Source organism: Passer montanus, unplaced genomic scaffold (assembly GCF_014805655.1).
Source record: "Passer montanus isolate IOZ18808 unplaced genomic scaffold, ASM1480565v1 scaffold3, whole genome shotgun sequence".
Taxonomy (NCBI): domain Eukaryota; kingdom Metazoa; phylum Chordata; class Aves; order Passeriformes; family Passeridae; genus Passer; species Passer montanus.
This window is the reverse complement of record NW_024367707.1, coordinates 6,823,290-6,843,581: the sequence shown is the minus strand read 5'-3', so window position 1 is coordinate 6,843,581 and position 20,292 is coordinate 6,823,290. Positions and strand designations below refer to the sequence as shown.

The following is a 20,292-nucleotide window of genomic DNA, read 5'->3' as shown; positions in this document are numbered from 1 at the left end:
CTGGCCCTTTCCCTCTGACTTCCTATGCACAGAAGATGTGTTACTCTCAGTTGGTCTGTGAAGGCTCAATTAGCTTTGCCATTGATCCCTGCATGGGATCAAACATGTCTGGCCTCATTGGTGCTTGTGTGTACTTACGGATATGAGCTAGCTGGGGAGCTAATCTGTACATTTTGCACTAAGATAATTCAGTTTAATGAAACACAATTTTAAAACTGCAGGTGGGACGTTGTTCAGGCACTGTGTCTTGCTGGAGCCAAGACAATAACAGTGCTGGATGTGTTGAGGGCTTGGATTGAGACCATTGCTAGGAGGAAACTTCATTCAGCTCCTGTTTGGACATACAGAAAATTAGATCAGCTGTGATCAGTGGGGTTTCTTCATAAAAATATTACACTTTAGTGGGCCCTGGTATGGGGGATATTTTAGTCTGGTGGGGGGGTTATTTTCTTGTTTAATTTTTAGTTGTTTTTTTTTCCCCTGTGTATCAGTTGCTGTCATTTTGGTCTGTGTTTCTGAACATCCTTTTAGTGTTCCCAGTTAGCCAGTGTCACTGAACCAGGAATGCAACAGTCTTGCTCCATTAGCTATTACTGTTTGCTGAGAAGTTAATGTAAATGAGGGCAGTCAGGAGGAGAAAAGCAAGAGGAATTTGACTGTTCCTCCTATTACAGCTCTGCCTGACACTACATATTTTATTGTACGTCCGGCACAAAGGGAGATTGATAATATAAGATGAAAGGTCTGTGTGATCTCATGGCTGGTAATAATGACTGAGGGACCACTTATTTCTTCCCCCTGTGCTCCCAGTCTCAATCCCATTGTGAATGTTCTTTACTTCAGTGCATTGTTTAAAAGACCACAGGTCTGGGCTTCTTTACAAGGCTTTTTTGTGGCGCAGTTTGGTCTGATTGAAACCACATTTTTATATGTGTCAAAACCAGTTCAGCACTTAAAAAGAAATCAGAGTATCGATTGGATCATATTTCCTAAGTGCATGTCACTGGCTAATTCTTTTATTAAACCATTTAGCTACACAGTATTAAGCAAGTGGTTACTATTAGGCAGTTACATATGGGTCCTATTAATTCACACTCTCTGGCTGCTTTTTGACTAATATCTTGTCAAATAGGTTAGGATTTCAAAATATCTAACTCATCAAACTTCAGGGCCCTTCATTTCCCAAGCAAAAGCTATTCCACTTAGGGGACCACAGGTTAGCATAGTTTTAGCATCTGAAGGACTTCTGTTTCTTTAAAAAATGGCTTCAGAACAAAGCAGCCTTAGAGGTTTGTTGGTTTTGGGGTTTTTTTTGGGGTTTTTTTTCCCCCTCATTAGGCTTTTTGCAGTTCAGGAAAATGAATATATATGGTTTGGAAAAAGAGCTAAGGATGAAGAGGATGACTTCTATATGTCTTGTCATCTTCCAGCACACATCTCCAGGAGTGAAATGCTTACCTTCTTCCCAAACTTTCTTTCACTCCTTTTAGATCAGGCTCCTTGTCTTTTTGTCAGTCCAAAGGCACATCATTTCACCTTTGATGGGTATTGGATTGATGACTGCTGTCACGGCCTGTGATGACCCTTTGTTTTCACTGTTCTCCCTCCCAACAGGCTCTGTGGCCTATTTGAAAGTGCTCATGCCCTTTTTGGAGTCAGGTTTATAGGGTGGGGAGAAAAAGAGGAGATGCTCTGAGGCTTCAGAACAGGGGGTGCAGTGAAGTTTGAGGGGTCTGCACTGTTGTTTTAGCTCTTGCTTTCTCATGGGCTGTTCACACAATTCCTCCAGAGGCCTCTGTTCCTGCAGCTCTTTCTGCTGGAAGGACAGCAGTCCTTTGGAGAGTCAGTAGCTCAGCCAGGGTGAGGAGCAGCTGAAGTGTGGTTGTCTCACAGCCCTGGCACTTGGCTCCTCTGCAGGAGCATGAGCTCTTCCTCTGGGCTTACGCTGCTGCCAAAATCCCGGGGGCAGCAAAAGGAGGATCTTGCAGCCTCTTGGTAGGGGATGAGAGGAGACATCCCAAGTGGATTAGAGGAATGAAATTACACTGGCTCGGGACAGTGCAGTAACAGAAGGACTAAATAGGAAGGCACATTTTATCAAAGGAGCCTGAGCTGTAAAACAATTAGGAGCCACTGACCTAAAATGTAATGTGATTTTCTTAAACCCTTCCACAGGAGCATCCATAAAATGCTGCTTTTTCTGTTGGTTGTTGTGAACTTGTTCAATCTGTAAAACCAAAAACACCCTCATCCACCACAACCCTAAATATAGTCTCTCTGTAACTGCTCCATCTCCCAGACATTGCTAACATCTCCAGGGAGGAGCACTGTCTTCTTTGGCATCTGTAAAGTGAGCAGTATATGACAGGTATGGCCCTAAAAACTGTAGTGAGAGAATATTCTTCCTGCTCTGACCTCTCTGATTTACTCTGGCATTTGTTCCTTTTTGATATGTTTGTGGGGCTGAGGTGCCTTGTGGAGCCAGGATGGAGTTAATTTTCTCCTGTTGACTGGCACTGTAAAGTGGGCAGAGCTGCACTCCTTTTGCCTCCTGCCCAGCTCTTCTTCAGAAGTGAGCTTTTCTTTTTGCTCTCTTTGTGTATTTTCAGTAAGCATGCCATGTTGCAACAGAATAAGCCAATGAAAGTCAAAACTTCCTCTTTTCCAGTCTGTAAACATTTCCTGGAACAACATGCTCAGCTTTGAAATCCTTTCCAGAGAGTATCTTAAGACCTCCCTCTCTCTTTCTATGAGTCACTTGATCAGAGCAGCATTCCCTTTACTTCTGTTCAAGCCACTTCCAGGCAACCTTGTTAAAGCAATGAGGATTTAGTATATGGGAAACCACTGCCAGGTTAGCCATTCCCTCGGGACATGCAGCTGTTTACCATCTGCTGGAGCTTCTTGGGAGTCTTTGGGCTCCAGTCCCAGGTTGCAGACTCTCAGAGCAGGAAATTTTTCTTGGACACTGTGTGTTATTCAGAAGGATAAAGTTCATGGGCACAATACAGTAGGTTGCACGCTTTTTATTGTATTACTCCATCTAAAATAAGTTAGCTATTTGCTCATTCTGCCATGCCAGTAATCCGTTACATATTAGACCTTCCTTCGTTGTGTAGAAGACGTGAAAACTGAAGGGGAATTTAAATAATTAGAAGGAAATAAGCTGTCTTTCAAGCTGTCTACTCTTACTTGTTAGGATTGCTCAGGGGTCAGCCCTGTAATGGGGCTGTGCCAGTAGAAAGCACCACAGGTGAACAAAGTGAGCTGGAAGTTGCAAACTGGGAAAGCTGGAGCTTTGCAGCTCATCTGTGCTGGGGAGACCCAGCAGTGGCTGTGGCTGGGCCATGGTGCATACAGGGGGTGCAGTGAGGGTGGCCTGAGCACGGGCTCCAAGGCCATTGGAAACATTGTGCTGCTGCTCTCGGATGGATGTACTTGTTCATTGCTTATTGGGGCTGGCAGGGAGGGTCAAACTCTCCAAGCTCTAGGAGTCCTGAGCAAACAGAGAACACAGGGACAGGGCTAGCCTGGAGCTCTGTCCAGGTGAGACACTGCCAGTAGCCGTGGTGCTCATTTAGGTCAGATTATGATTCGTGTCATTGTGTAGATCAGAAGTAACCTTCTGCTGTTGTTAGGCATATGTGCTGACTCTCCTGCTGTAATCAAGGCTGATGTTTACTGTAAAGGAAATGAGATTGAGTTTAACTTTCCAGATTTAGGGAGGTGTTGGGTGGAAAAAGAGCTAAAGCACCTCTGAAGCCTTACACTTATACATTTCAGAGAAGAGGAGTGCTTGTAGTGTAATGGCAGCTTTGCGAAATTGCCCATGTGCATGTTGTAGTGTTTTGTCCCTGAAGTACCACTTTACATATTTCTTCTTACATTACTTGAGGAGAAGGGCTTTCTTTTCTTTCCCTCTTCCTTCTCGTCATGGTCATTCCAACCTGACACACTGTGCTGCAGAGAGAGAGGGGTACTGGCAGATGTGCCTGTGTGGGTACTGTGCATCTCTGGAATTTATTTCCCTGGTTTGGTCTGAGCCCAGATCTGTGGGTAGTGTGTAGAAGACATCCATTTAAGAGAGCTGTGTGTGTGCTTCCCAGACCAATTAAGGGAAAGGATCTCATTTTTTTTACTGAGGTGCTTGGCTGAAAGATTTTCTTTCTAATGATGATTTGAAGGCTCATGGGGTTTGGTACTATGATTAATTACACGTTAAGATGCCTGGAGCCTCCAAGAAGCATGCAATTATTATTTATTAAAATCAGAATACCAGTAAATATAATGAAGTGGAGCTTTAAATAACATGGGTGAAAAAAAAAGTGGAGGACATTTTCTGCTGAACACATGCAGTTCTGCACTGGGCTGAGACTGTGGAAGAGTGAAACTTGAAAGAAAGCTTTCCCAAGAGACTCAAGTCACTGAAGATCAAGACACAGAAAGAAGAGAAGAGAGATAGAGAGACGAGGTCTTCCTGTGGCTGATACAGAGTAGGAATGTGATGTTAGGAGCCCCAGTTGCCTCTAGGCAATGCTAGTCTTAGTGAACATCCTTTCCTCTTCTTGTTTCTGCTCCTGTATAGCCAAACACCTCCAACACTCAGCAACTTGCACAGCTCTGGGGTGCTCCCAGACATGTTGCTAAGACTGACAGGTGGAAAAGCACAATCAAAAGGAAGGTGCTTTGTGTTATTCTGAGGAGCTTTACTATGAACTTCAGCCTTGAAGGTTAAAAAAAAAGCCAACAGCTCATCTCCTGTTTTCAGTCTCTTTTTATCCATACTCGTATAATTGAAATTTCCATACTTCCATAATTGAAATCACTCCCTCATTTTCACAGAAATAATGTAAGGGGTGTGACTGAATAGCAGCTTTGAGAAAGTAATAACACTTTATTCTGCTTGATGATCCATCTGATATGGACTTTGCCCTGTACAAGTGAGGCTGTTCCAAGAGCTGTTGAGTCTGGGAAGGCTTGAATGTAAAAACAAATACTTGAGTGCAGGAGAGGCAGCCTGGTTGTTGTAAATGGCTTTTCCTGCCAAAAAGCTGGTAATAGCATGTTGTCCAGGCATCTTTTCTTTCCTAATTGGAACCACAGGATTTTGATTACAAACCTTAAGAATAACAGTACCTCCTCTAATTTAAGCTCCCTTTCTAACTTCCATGATGTGAATTCTTGCTGCAGTGTTTACCAGTGCAGGCTGCCTGTAAGTGTTCCCCTTTGCATCCCTGGGTCTCCTTGTTTTACACTTCAGACTTTTACATCCTTTTATCATCTCGGTTATTCCGAGCACCCAAGTTCTGCATGAAGTGACATTTAGTGAGAGTCTGAGATTGATATCAGTGGTTTATGCAACTTTGTAGAAAGATGTAATTCACTGAAAAGAGAAATTACTAAGTAACTAAGTTAGGATTGCTGCTCTTTGGTATTGGATAGCATATTGAGTTCATATGGTACTTTTTTAGAAATTTTTTTTTTTTGGTTTTCAAAAGCTGATAGTGTCAATGTAATTACAGATGCACCAATTCTGTGATATTTTAGTGTTTTTGACCAGATAAAGGAGGTGTGCCTTAGGTTGGTGCTAGATCTCTAGACAGAAATAGCTTTAAAAAGCTGGTGTTTTGAAGTCCCCATTGAATTTTAGTGATCAAAAGATCACTGAGAAATATGTGAAGTACCCTGGATTTTTAGATAGCCTGTCCCCAGACACAGTGGACTCAGGGAAAGTTCTTAATATTTTTATTTCAGATGTGTTGGTTGGGCATATTCTGATACAAAACCTTTCCCATCAGACAATGCCACCTTGAAATTGGACCAGTCTGTGACTCTGAGTTAGTGACAATGAAGTTTTGACAGGCACCAGCTAGCTTCTTGAGAAAACTTTCTGTGCTGTATCCCCACCTAGGCAGCAGTCACAAGGGAGCCAGGAGCAGGGAAGTCTCAGGTCTGTGTCCTTGGTAGGCTGGCCTTGCAGCACCTGAGCTGTGGCTGTGATGAGACCCAGGTCATTGGTGCTCTGAACTCAGTCTAACTTTTCTCAAGCTCTACATGTCCCATATCCTTGAGCATTCCTGTCCCTGCTTTCCAAGGCTCAGAAGCAGGAGGATTCCTGCAGGAATCTTCCTCTAGGAAGATTTTTCAAGAAGTGCTGACATGAAATACAGGTATTGCATCCCATGCCAAGCATTGACTCTGTGACCTACTCATGTGGCTGTGGCAAGTTATTTAACTTGGACCTACAAGTCTCCGTCAGTATGTTTGCAGTAGGTTCAACAAAAACATTTTCAAACATATTAAAATCAATGGTCCTTTCTTCACCTGTGGGTTGTGCAGTACCAGTGTGTGCCACGCTTGCTCCCTCTCCTTACAAATGCTGTGAAAATACTTCAGTAGTATTTCCACTCAGGACTACCAGCCTGTAGTCCCTAAGTATCTTGTGTGGCAGCACGTATGGAGTTAATTCCATCTGCAGTAGCAATGATGAACACACATCTCCCTCCATAGACCCATTCCACAGAAAAGAGCTGGCATGACTAAGACACTGCCTGTTACAGACAGTATAGAGACTTCTGCCTGCCACTGCCTTGGCTTTTAATCTTCCCAATTAATTTTCCTAGGCTGTTTCATATAAGAGACTGCTGCTTTGAGATGATACATTTTAAATGGGCAAAATGGGAAGATTAGTGAAAATGCTTGTGAGGGCCTCTTACCTTTCACACTGCTTTTTGGAAACCTGGTACTCTGAGTTCGGGAGGTAGAAGCCACTAGTACTTAACTGAGCCAAAACTTATTTAATTAGTTGTACTTTCAGTTTCTCAATGAAGAGGAATCTACCAGTTAGATTTGTGCTCAAATCATCCATCCACATTAACCTGAGGTGATCTCTGCTCCTCTGCCTTCATTTCTTTAATCACTTATTTGTCAGCAGAGCCAAAAGAGGAATGTCTCTATCTTAGTTAAACCAAGGGAAAGGAATGAAGCTTCTTCTTGCTTCTCCTGAGGCTTCCACGGGAGTATCTAAATGGTACCAATCAACAGCTTTGAAATGCTGGCAACAGCAGCTGGGAGAGATGGCATGCCAGTGTGGGACCTGACACCGCCACCTTTTCTGCCATCAGAGCTAAAAATCTCATTTTTAACACTTTGGAACAAATAATACGTTTTAATAGCCATTAATTTGTAGCTGACACCTTTTATCAGTGCCTCTGACAGCCTGCATATTTCCTTTGTAGTGTCATGCTGCTTCTGTTTAGAAGCTAATAATACAATTTTCATAGTTATTACACTCTTTGGCTCTGAGGTTTCCTAGGAGTCTAAGCAGTGCCAGAAATTCTTGCTGGAAGCTTTGGCAAGCTTTAAGTGAATGACATTCATTGGTCACTGTGCTGATGAGGGCTGGGATAGGGCAGTGGCCAAGATACCTAGAGAAACTTCAGTTAGATGTTGAAATCTGATGTTATGATAAGTTATGAGCTTTTTCTACTGGTAACCATTCCCATTGCCAGAGGTATGGGAAGGAGGATTATTTGGAGAGTACTTGGCCACTGTTACTTTTTGTGATATCTCTTTTCTGACCGACACAGGAGTTCCTCATAAATTTGAGGCTGCTTTGAGTCTCAAGAGCAATAAAAAGCAATGCAGATGAAAGGACAGAAAATATGTTCTGGTAAAATTTATATCCTTGCCTGATGCCCATCAGGTATGGGAGAACTTTAATGCCAACATTGCTCATGTTCTGGTTAAGAGACTTAAACCTTCTTCTCCCTCAGCTGTTAGTAGAAACCACACAAGTGAAGTAGCAGAGGCACACACTCAGAAGCCAGGAAATGCCCTTTTGTTTGTGCACTGTAGCAAGCTTTAATTACCAGAATAGTAGCAATTATGGCATGGAAAATTTCAGCCAGAAGTTTGAACCGAAAGCCTTAATAAGCAGCTGAAAAGCTACACTGTGAAGGGTTGCTTTCTACCTCTAATGACATGTTATTGGATCCCATATGCCGTATCAAATCTTACCATATCTTTGTCTCCCTTTCCGCACACTAATTAAGATAAATGCTCCCACTCCTGCTTGCTTTGTAGCTTGGTAAATTTTGGGGGCAGTTGGGCAGCTTGGATTGTGGCAGTGTGTTGCCATCAGAGGGAAAGAATGATTTTTTTTTATATAGGTTATTTTTTTTAATGTATCTGAGGCTGTAGACTTCAGTAAAGGGGGTTTGCTTCTGATGAAGCTGTAACAGGGCACTCCCGTTGCCTGGCAGGTGACAGCTTATTTCACTACCGAATTACATACACAAATTCACCTCCTGTTCTGGCTGAAGTTTTGATCATGACTGTCCCATCTTTCATTAAAAGGAAAAAAAAAATCAGCCTGATAGTCTAAACCTGGCTGCAAATCCAAACTACAGCTGAAAAGGAGGTGAGAGAGCAGCAGCGAGACCTATCCATGGATTTTTGCAAATAGATATGTCTGATGTTTGCAGTATAAACAGCATTGCCGAGGATGTGCCGTAGGGTACAAAAAATCCACTTGTCCTTGAGGCTGCCTAAGGACCTGTCTGTGGTAATTGTCCGCCACTTTTGCAGGGTTTGAAACTTGCAGTCTGAGGAGTTTCTAAGCCTTGCGGGGCCTGCAGAAAATGGAGTGAACGTGAGCGGGTCCCGCGCTGCGGCAGCTGACAGCGCCTTGGCACTTTTCACCGCTGCTATTTCGGATTCTGTGGGTGGCAGGGAAACAAGCAGGAATTAGGTCAATTTAGCTCTTGCTGCTGCTTGGGAAAGGGAAGAGCAGCTGCTGAGGCAACCGCAGGAGTTATTCCCTCTAGAAGAGCAGACAAAAACTGAAGCTGGGGGAGGGGATAGGACGCTGAGTGCGATGTGAGGAGCAGGGAGATGGGCTGCTGGAGGTGCCTAGAGCAGGAGTGGGCCTTGCCTCAGGTGCACAGGGCATGCTTGGGCTGCATACGTGTGTAAACAGCTCCCAGGATGTAGTAACAGCATCTTCTTGCATCCTGGGAAGGAAAAGGAGAGACGTGCTTAGTCTCTGCTCTGTGACTGCCCTGAAAATGTTTCCTCTTCCCTTACCATCCTCTGTTAGCAGTGCTGAGGCAGGGCTAAAATCTGTATTTGTGGAAAGACACAGATGTTGTAGTTTGGCACTGGCTGGATCCTTGGTAGCTGAGAAGACAGAAAGGAGTTGGAATTCTAGCCAGGGCATATGCAAAGCTACCTGCAGGACATGCTCTCTGCTGGGCATTGCAGGGATGCTGTGGTGCTTGTTGTCAGGGCTGTGGCTCTTTGGGAAGGAGCAGGTACCCTGAATAATACAGTGCATGGAGGCAAACAGGCTGCAATTGTTTTCAGTTCAGGGTGACTGAATATTTTGCTTTCTCTCCCTTATCCACCCAGGTGAGTTCCTGGGTCCAGGTTCAGCAATCCTGCAGAACCAGCTCTATCAGCAGGACTGGAAGGGCACTGCAGCAGGTGTGAGCAGGCACTGGGCAAGGAGCAAAGAACTTGAGGCAACAGAAGGAGCCTGTCCAGCTCTCCTCTGAAACCACAGCCTAAGAGGGAAAGATTGCCTGTGATAAATATAAGATTTCTCTCACTTTCTGACTTAGAAATAGGACCTGAGAAAAGATATTTTCTGGAGCTTTGCAAAAGAGTAAACCCTTAGTTTCATTTACTGTCTCCCAGGTATCTGCCAAGGGTGCAGTCAAGCATCCGCCATATGTACAGCCTAAATGTAGGCTACAGTGATTCTGCTAATAGCAGTAGCCCAGAAGAAAGAAAGAAGGCTTACTCTTCTCTTTTATAATCCATTGACTTTCAGACATAGTAAATTGGTAAAACAAAACACTTACAGAAAGTCTGGGTTTACAGAAGGTGAAAATCTGCCACCAAGAATGGTAATGTTGTTTTAATTATGCCAGGGCTCGAATGAGGGTTGCAGTCAGGCTTTCTGCTCTGCACTCCAGGGCCTGATGGGTGCCAGAGCTATTGTCTGTGTACGTCTCACCCGGTCCCACCAGCTGCCAGGCCACAATAAAGTTACATCTGAGTCACTGGTTCCCAAAAGGATGACAAGTAGGTTGTGTGTAGCTGAATAGGACGATGCTGGTCCTCCACTGATCCTGCCAGCTCAGTCTGGACTCGGGCCACAGCTGCAGGATAAATCCAAACGAATGCTGTCGGCTGTTGAGGCGAGCTGGTTGGCTGGGGGATGGAGGAGAGAACAAGGCATGCGGCCCACAAGTGGACTGGGATGCCAAGAGAAGAGCCCCTGGCCCTGTTTCACCTTTCAGCAAACAGAACGGATCACTGGAAAGACACAATGGACCGTGTTTGCAGTTGGGAGAGGGGGGATGCTTCTTTTGGGGACTATGCCAGGCAGAATAGTTGCTGCTGATGTGGGTCACTGCTCTTTGTGTGCTTTGGTCCTATTGACACCATTCGTTTAGTGACACTGTGAGTCACTAAATTTGTTGTGCAAATATGGAGAAGTACGATGCTTTTGAGTTTTTTGGTTGGTTTGGTTTTTGGTTTTGCTCTTTCTGTTTGCTTAGAGCAGCAAATATATGTAGCATGTGGGAGAGGTATACAAAGTGAGCCTGGCTGAGGTCTGCTCCCTGCTACGGGACCACTCTCCAGGCTGGATTAGTTCCTGTGGGGGAAGACAGCTTGTACCTGTGGCTGTTTTCCAAAGGCTGCTGCTGGTGAGCACAGGAAGTCACTGCTCAGATGCATGGCAGCTCCAGGTGACTCTATAATATGCAGTGAGGGCATTCCTGCTGTCTGGTTGCATATATTGGCATCTCACATGCTTGTTGTGTTGGCTTTTGACTGCATCCAAGGAGGGATCTGGGCTCCACTCTTCTAGGTACACCAAATAATGGCCAATTTTGCAGATTGCTGTGTTTTCTGCCTTCTTAGCTTTCTTTGCACACAGGAAATATGCTCAGGGCTTAAGCACATAAGTCCTCAATTTTCATGCTGAATACTGGCCTGTTTGTTTGCTGATACCACATAAGCTGTGTGTGCATCAAAGTAGAATAGTGGGGAGTCTCCTGACATGATGGTATATCTTTTTCCCATGGTCCAGATTTTGGTTGCACAGTCCAAACACAAGTGATACCAGCCATGACATGGCTGCTTTCTTCCAGCTTGCTTTTATATCAGAGTGCATGCAAACATAATGCAATGATTTGTGGCAAATATCTGCAGAATATATTTTGTAGTCAAGTTAGTCAAAGTCTGAAATAACAGAAAAATATCTGATTGAATATTTAATTTAAAAAAAACCAGTGCTAGTATTTGCATTGAATAGTTGCTACAAATACATTTTAATCTGATTTCTACCTTGTTGCTGTGCTTTGAGTTTGGTGAAGCAAAGGCATTTTGGTTTTGCAGACAAAAGCTAGAGAGTTCAGTCCTGGCTGATTATTTGTAAAGGTTGACCTAGGCTATGGGAACTAGTTCATTAGCTGAGAGTGATAAAAGAGGTAAAAGATAAAGGTCATTATATCAGTAGGATTAGTTGGGTGAATTAAAGGACATGTGGAAACACAGCTAATCAGGATAAGGGCCACACAAATGATACCTTCTACTAATAGCCTTCAGCACTCTGATGCCTTGTAATATAACTCCTGCACAAAGCAAGCAGGAGAAGGAAAGATGCCACATCCAACAACCCACAGAGCTGAGCACAAAAGATCAAAGGGATACACAAGTAAGTATTTTGGGGTATTGACTGTCAGCTAATTTTAAAAATTCTTCACTGCAAGGAGCATCTTCATGTCCCCTGAAATCTATTCCTCACTATTTTTCCTGAAAGCAGTGTCTTTCTCTTACTGCCTGCAGTTATTAACTCCCATCAAGTGTAACGGGATATGCAGGAAAAGTAAAGGTCCTGCTGCAGTAGTGTCAAGCTTAATTTATATACCGCAAAACTGGAACATCTTTTATATAATAACTGACAGGCTTTCTAGCTCAAATGAACTGGTTTGCTCCTGCTGTGCCACCCAGCAGAGGCAGCTCTTTTGGAAAGCACTGGAGTGTCTGCAGTGCTGAAAAGAACATGGGTGATAGAGGTGAGAGGACAGCAGAGGTGTCCTCTGGAGAGGTGTGGGCCAGGCAGCCCCTCCTATCTGCCTGCTCCTGCAGTCCTCCCTCCATAAATCTGTGCCTGCTCTGTCACTTCGGCATTTGCCTTTGTGGTGAGGAGCTGGATCCTGACTGACAGAAGCACTTTTGGCACAGCATGTAGAAAACCTTGGAAAGTGCCAAGAGAAACATGAGTGATGTAGCACGTTCACATTTTTAATTTGTCTGTGTTTGAGTGGTGTATCCAGGGTGTGTCAGTTTGGGGCTTAGACAGACTTTTCCTGGGAAAATAGCTTACACAGACTCTACATAAACGTGGTGTATAGACATACACAGAGAATGGAGCACAGGCAGACATCACCACATATCTGAGCAGTGTGTAAGTTATTTATTTTTAATTAAAAAGCAAAACAAAATGAGATTTGCCTTCTTGTTCTGGCTGCCATCAGGCTCTCTTCATTTACTGTGGGATAACAGAAATGGTGAGATGTTTAAAGCCATACAGAAGCTCTGGGGAAATGGATGGTGGCAGTCTGGAAAATGTTCCTTCTCAGGTGTAAGTCATGTCTAAGTAAGGAGAAATTACAACCAACTCCCATGCACAAATAGATGTAAGTGTTAAAAGCAGATTTGTTGGTAATGTCCTTGGAGTAATGCCCTCTAGTTAGTACTGTTAGAAAAAAGGGGCTACAAAAGGGAGTGCATGACTTGAGTCTGGTTTGAAACAGGACTTTGCAGAATAAGCATCACCAGAAGTAAGTAATCTCTGAATCTTAAATCCAGGGAAAACTCTAAGTTGGAAAGGAACTCTGGAGGTCATCTGATCCATCCTCACAGAGGTTCACAGCAGGGCTGATTTCAAAGTACTCAGCTTAATAATTCAAAATGTTAACATAAAAAGCAGCACTGAAAATGATTTCCAGAACATGCCATTTGAAGAGACTGCAACATCATCAAAATGCAGTGGCAATTGCATTGAAGCAGTGTTAGGATCTACAGTAAATCAGTGCCTTCCCAGTCATTTTTTTTCCTGTACGGGATATCCATGTGAAGTGCTCATACTGAGCTTATACTTCCCACAGAGCTGAATCTTTCCCTTTCAAAAATCCTGTGCACAGACTTTCAGAAGCACCATTGTTGCTCACATGGTGGGAACTCTCTGCAGGAGCTTTTCTTCCCAAGAAGCTGTCTGGGAGAGACCCCAGCACTTCTGGACTGTTGAGCCAGACCCATTCCAGGTATGTGCAGTTCCATTGGCTTCTGTGGAACTGCTGTGGCATGAAATGAGGATGAATCAGGCCTGTAGTCTTTCTTCTGAACTATGAATGTCAGTGCTAGCCTGGAGAAATGCAGTTTTCAGGCTGATGTGGTTTGACACCAAATTCTACGCAGAGAGTGGACAGCCCAAGGAGTGGGTTGGCTCCCGCGGGACAGGGATGAGCGATGGGCAGGCACTTTTCTATTCACTGAGGCATTCTCCATTCAGGCTCAGTGACATCCAGACCCGATTGATCTTCATAAAGCCTTGCAGTTTGGGCCTCGTGCCATGGAAATCTCTCCCTTTTCTCTCTGCATTACTCATCTTCCTGAGGGCCTTTTGCTGTCAGATTTGCTGCTGTTTCTGGAAAGCGTCCTGTTGTAGAGCCTGCAGAGCACGCACCTTCCATCACACAGTGAAAAAGGCTGGTCACAGATTCTCGCTGTCAAATCCACAAGCAAAACAGATTGAAAATGGAGAAAAGCAGTACCTTTGCTAAATCCTTCTAGCACTTTAAGGATTTTTTAAAAAATATATAAAATGAGCGCAGTACTCTGAGAAGGAAAAGTGATATTCTAATGAGACAAATGAGATGTGATGTAGCACGTTCTACATGCACGTTCTACGTGATGTAGCACGTTCTACAGAGGTAGAACTACCTCTGTTCTCCCTGCTGACAGGTCTGGGGTCATAGCCCTTCAGGCACCTCAGAGTAGGGCTGTTCATTTCCGTCTTGTGCTCAAGGAGGAGGGTGAGGCCATCTAAAATGTTCTCTGTTGTTACCTTGTACCCTAACAAGTGCTGCCAGTAAAGAGGGCAGTGGAGACCCTCTGGTCATCATTTGAGTCTCCTCTTTAGAAAAGTGGTGCCAGGAGAGGGCATTTTCATGTTTCTCGTTTTCCACTCTCCAAACTCAAGATTGTCAAAACACATTTTGTCTCATAGGAGGGGAAAAACCTTTTTTTTTAATTTGACCTTTCTCCTGAGTATATCCTGTGTAATTTGTTTGTGGCACAGTGAATTGACACACAGTCCTGGAAGGTCAAGTAAGACTGTCATCTTGCTTCTCTTTAGCCTTCAAGTAATAATTTTCAGCTACTAATGGCTGAGATTTGTTATGTATAAGCTGTAATAACATACTGCTCAAATTAATGAAGTCTTACTTCCAGAACTCTAGGCTAACCATAGCTTAACTCTTGAGAGCTCTGCTTAGGGTTTAACTGTTTGGTTATGCTTCAGATGATTAAAGAAAAGAACACCATAATAATAAAAAATAAAACCACCAAGTGTTACAGAGTGAAATTTCATTATGATTTCTGTAATACTCAGTAAACATTTGTTGAAAAAGCTCCTAATTCAAGCCTTTTTCAACACAAGTAACAAACAAATTATAGTAATTTTCAAAAGCATCATGAAACAACAATTGTGAGACCATCTGAGGCTAAACAACCCCTAATGAGATGCAGTGGTAGCAATAGCAAGACAGACAGAAAATCTATAAAGATAATTAAGAAATTATCCATTTGAGAGAATTTAAAGTATTTTTTATATTCTTATCTGTAGAAGCCAATACATGTAACTTCCTTCTCGTGCCTTCCCCACCTCCAGTTATTTAACAATAACATAAGAATTACTATAGTGTAAAGAGTTGTCTGGGAATAAAGCATGGGGACACAAGCATTGGTTAACACTCTGTCTAACTGACTCTTCTTTTGGCAGAGCTAAAATTCCAGTAGAAAATGCTAGCCCCAGGGGTAAACAAACTCAGAAAAATACTTTAAGAACATTTTTCAAAAATAACGCTGTGATGCTTACAATGGACAAGAAAAGCAGGCTAATAAGTGCCAGCAAATTCATGATGTCCTGATTTGCTTTGCACTGTGCTTAGAACTGGTTTTACCTTCTCTGTCCTTTTACTCTCTCCTGATAATATGAAACATGGTGATTTTATTATGCAAGTATCACAAGATTATTATGCAAGATAAAAAGGAAAAAATGATGTCTCAGCTACAGCTACCTGTGAAATGGATCTTTTAATATATGTAAAAAGAAAATAAGAACACTCCCACAAATGCCATTCTTGGCAAGCTGGGTAGTGACCCTCAGAAAATCAGGTGGTGCATGCAATGCACATGTATGAGGGAGCATTTGTTGCCATATAGGTAATACTGTTTCAATGGAGGCCTATCTTCTTTAGAAGAAGTACCTTTAGAACAAAAATAATCCAAGATAATGAGACAGTTGAAGACCAGGAGTTGTCTGAGCTGCTGAGTCTAGAGCAATTCGGGGACTGAAGAGAAGACAGGCATTCATGACTCTGGATTTGGGAAGAAAATAATGGGCCAATGCTGTGGAAGTGCCTGCTATAGTCCATCATCTGCCACAGTGGGACCCCAACATATTCATCTTTGAAGCAGATCATTCTGTATCTGCCCTTCAGTGGAAGAAAAATGGGCTGACTGAAATGTATCTTTGAAGACCAATTTTATCTAATTATCTTTGCTGCTTCACGCAGCTAAATAAAAAGCAAAAGACATTTTCTTCTGAGGGAGTGAATCTCATTGTAGTCCCTCTTTTTGTTTCTTGTTCTTCTCTTTCCCACTGTTTCCCTTCCCTCAGCCATCCCAAAATAAGGTCTCAGAGCTGAAAGCAGTCAATTAGGTAAAGAGAAACTATTGCCTCACTTTTGTTGGTGTTAGATTCCTTACTCACAGCACAGTGGGGAGGTCAGAGCTGTGCAGTGTGATACATATTGCTGGGATTGCACAATGATCCTCAATTGCTACTCTAGTGAAAATAAAAATATGTAAATTATATCATCCCTGATGAATGTAGAACTGAGACAAGCAAATATGAGAGTGCCAATAAGAAGCTAGATGCCTTTTTCTAGGATAATAAAGACTTGCTAATTTATCTCAATTTTTAGAAAGTAAGAAAGAATCACTCTAGTGACACAACAACCACATTTTATCTAAAGTGGTTCCTTGTCAAATGTAAGTATGTAAATATATATTCTTATGCAGTGTAACTTCAGCAGGTTGAAGGTTTTTTACTTATTGGTGAGAAGCCATAAGTAAAGAAGTTCTATAGTAACATGAAGGAATAAATAAATGACTAGGGATCCTAACAGAGATTTCAGAATTCAAGTCTTTCTTCTTCTGTCAGATTTATGGCCAAATTCTTTGTGAGCAGTCCCACAATGTTAAATGCATTAGATCATTTAGATTGGGCATCTCTTGATAATACATTCCTCAAAACAGTAAACTTGCTCCTGTCAATGACCTAGAAATAATGAAGGAACTTTCTGAACAATCTCCATGAAGTCTTCTTTAGCCTATGCTTAGAAAGAAAGTAAAATATTGCTTATGCTGGCTGTGCACAGGTTATTTTTTTCAGGACTTTCCCTTGGTGCCTCTCTCTATGGATCATTTCAGCTGTGTGAGAAAGGGAAGAAGTATGATTATGTCATGCAGGTTGTATTATAAAAGTAGCTAACTTTTTCTGCATAGTGATGGAAAATGGTGAACTCAGACTGCTGTGAAGATTATGCTTTGATTAATGAAGAAACTGTCCAATTTAATGCACCTTATTTTTTCTCTCCAAAACTTGCTGTAAATTATATGTTTACATTGTAAGAATCATGGAAAATTCCATCTTGTTTATGTAGTGTGTAAAGGCTGGACGGACATGGAAGTGTGGGCAATTTTCAGAATTCTACAGTGCCAAACCTGGAGTACTGCATTTGTCACTGCAGTTCTATTTTGAGCAGGTCCTCAGGATCCCTGCTGCTGCTTTGCTCATCTCCTATGGCCCTCCCCTTAGACCAATCTGATTTTTCACTGTGGGTCTGGAAGAAGTCATTCAGACCACCTCGATGTCTTCAGGCTATGTCTGTCTGTCTGCTTCCTAATACCTCCTGGTGACAGATCCCCCAGTCTCCCTAGGAAATTTATTCAAGTAATTTCCTGCTCTTACTTGCCTTTTTTCTTCTTACACCTGACCTAGATGTCTTCTGCTACAACTTAATTATTCCTTAATTGCTCCCATTATTTCTTGTCCTATCCTGACTGTTTATGGAGCACAGCCTCCTTCTCCTTGCTGCAGTCTTTTATGTACTTGTGGCTCAACTCTTTAAAGCTGCATGGAATATGCTAGTCCAATCATACTCATTGTTTGCATCTTGGGGAGAGAGAGAAGAGAGAAACTAGGGGCTTGAGACTGTGAAGAATTCTTCTGAATATGTGGAAATCATCTCTAACCATTGACAGGCTCTTGATCTCTGCTCTGAACTCTAAAACAGATCAGATTTTCACCTTGCTTATGCTCTATTAAGACAAATGCTGTTCAGTGGAGTGATCACTAATGGGAAGGAGAAAGTTTGAGATGGTGATGCCCCTTGTTCTCTGCCAGCCTGGAGAATGAGATCATGACTGAGAAGTGGTTGCATGCCCAGTGTTAAGAAGTAACAACAGCAACCATATCTGAATTCTGCACTAGTGGCAAAATACTAAACCCTCTGTCCTGTGGTTTGTCTGGAGTTCTGCTTTCCAGAGTTTTGTGTTACACTACGGCCTTTGAAGACACAGAGTCCTGAAGTAGTGGAAGTGAGGGACCTCAAAAGCCTTTGTGTGACTCATTGCTGTGTAAACAACACCAATACAAAAATGATGCATATGTGGGAGGAGCCGGGTAGGAGCATAAGGAAGGAAGGTGGGAGTCTTAGGCTGCAAGAAATGGGGACAATTAAGCATGAACCCAGACCTGACACCCTGCCCTGATTAATTTAACAATAATTAAAGACTTTCAGTGGAGATCAGCGTTCTGCCGGTTCCCAGCCGTGCAGAGAAGGATGAGCTGTGCAACGGTAACCAGCCCCTATTCATCTCAGGCAACACACAGCAATTACCAGTGCTGCCTATTAACTGAAGCAGACTTTTGCATTAATTGATTTACTGGGACCTTTTATTCCCTTTCTCTTTTGTTTCCTCCTTTTGTCCCTTATGTTTTTGTTTGAAAGGCTGGCTCATTTGGCCACATCACACAGCAGTTCTTGGCCGTGGGGGATGTGTCCTTGGGATGTGGGGTGGAGCTGCCTGGATTTGAGACACTGCCTTCTGCAACTGTCCCATCCTTCCGAGTGAGTCTGTGTTTCCCAGGGTGCTGTGAGACAGTCTTTCCTCTGAAATCCACTGTAGTAAGCAAAGTGCATTAGGCATTCTCTGTTTCTACCTTCCTTCCCCATACCTCTCCTTGCACTCCTGTGTTTTCAGTAGTGATGTCGTTTGCCTCTCATTTCACGCTGAATATGAGAGAGAAATCTCATTATTTCTGACTTAGGTATTCACATGTGTCTCTCTACAACATGTCATGCCAGTTGCCAGCTTGTTACAACATCAGAAGAAGAATTCAAAGTGCTGATTTATCTGCTATTGGAAATGTCTCTAGGGATGAAAGCAGGTATGGTAAGGAGGGGGAAAAGGAGAGAAGACAGGGGAAAAGCACAGTGCTGCAGCTTTCCAGAACAACAATCTAGCCTTATCTTAGTTTTCTTGCTTATTTGCTCCTGTTCTGCTAGGTGGACAGAATGATCAATGGATGTGAAATAACCAAAGATGTAATAGGTAGGAAGGTTGTTTTTTGTTTTTTTTTTTTAATCTGCGACGGAAAACTGTGGGAGAAGGCTGCTACGAAGTCTGGCTGGTAGCTGTTGAACAAAAAGAAGAGAAAAGAAAAAGAAAAAAAGTTTGATACTTGATCCCAGTCTTTTGTTGGAGAATGAACAGTAGTTTTATTTTGGTGCTGAAAGGCTTCCAAACACAAAGAACCCCCGTCTGCTCCTTGCACTGAATATTGGAATCAAGTGTCTAGTTTTGGTCCTTGGTCTGTGTTTTTTTGTTTCATGTGTCTGGCTCCCTATATCATTTGTTGCAGGAGCGGGTAGTTGATGACATCTCTAGCCATGGGCATGACATTTCTAGCTGTATCCACAGAAAATAAAAGACAGTGAAATGCTTTGGTATCCTTAAACATTGCTATTTATTTTTCATGGGCATGTAGCAGTTCAAATGAGGGATTCCCATCTTCTTTATGCAAAAGACACAGACAAATTGAGGCAAGAATGCATGTCTGGAGAGTGTCCAGCCCAGTCCCTGCTCGAGGCACAGGCAGCTGCAGCAGGTTGCTGAGAGCAGTGTCCAGCTGGCTTTTCAGTTTCTTAGAGTTTGGAGACTCTACAAGCTCACCAGTCAGTCTGTGCCAGAGTTTGACCAGCCTCACCACAAGAAAGCTTTTTTCCCCCCTGTATTTCATTTTAGTGCCCAGGGCCTGTGGCAGATGTGTGCTGTCCCTTCTATGGGAGAGTGGCACAGCACAGGTGGCCACAAAGAAGTGCCTACAGGTGCTAAAAAGATGTGTAGCTGCTGCTCCAGCCTCATGCCCTGTGGGAAAGAGGAGGGAGCAGGTAGTGGTGTCTCCCCTTTTCTCCATGTTTGTGAGGAAGCAGAAGCTTTCAGTATCAAAGGGGAAAGGCAGCATAATCTGGTAATACTGCATGGCAATTCTGCTAGGGAAATGCTTTATAGCTTTCTTTTAAAAATAAGAAATAGTTTTGTTCAGTTAGTGCTTTTTTTGGGGGGGTTTTTTGTTTGTTTTTTGTTTTTTTTTTTGGTGGGTGGGGCAAGAAATATGCTTTTCCCAGTCTTGTGTGTATATGTTATGTATATGTATGTTCTTCTGTGGTAATATACAAAATGATTCATACAGGTCTTAAGCTGTGCTTGAATCTGAGCTTTTGTCTAGTGAAATGGTTAAACTGCTTTCCTGAACACTTAAAGGGATGTTGTGAAAACAAACTGATATTTATGCAGTGCTTTGAAGGTTTAAAGTGTGCATTATTTATTTACTGTTATCATCAGAGAAGTGATTGATAG

The 20,292-nt window shown here is 42.8% G+C and overlaps 1 protein-coding gene across 3 annotated transcripts in view; it reads left to right on the top strand.

Moving 5' to 3' along the window:
* NHS (NHS actin remodeling regulator) overlaps positions 1-20,292 on the top strand; it is a 243,644-nt gene that overhangs the window by 49,745 nt on the left and 173,607 nt on the right. The gene's annotated exons all lie outside the window — the stretch shown is intronic.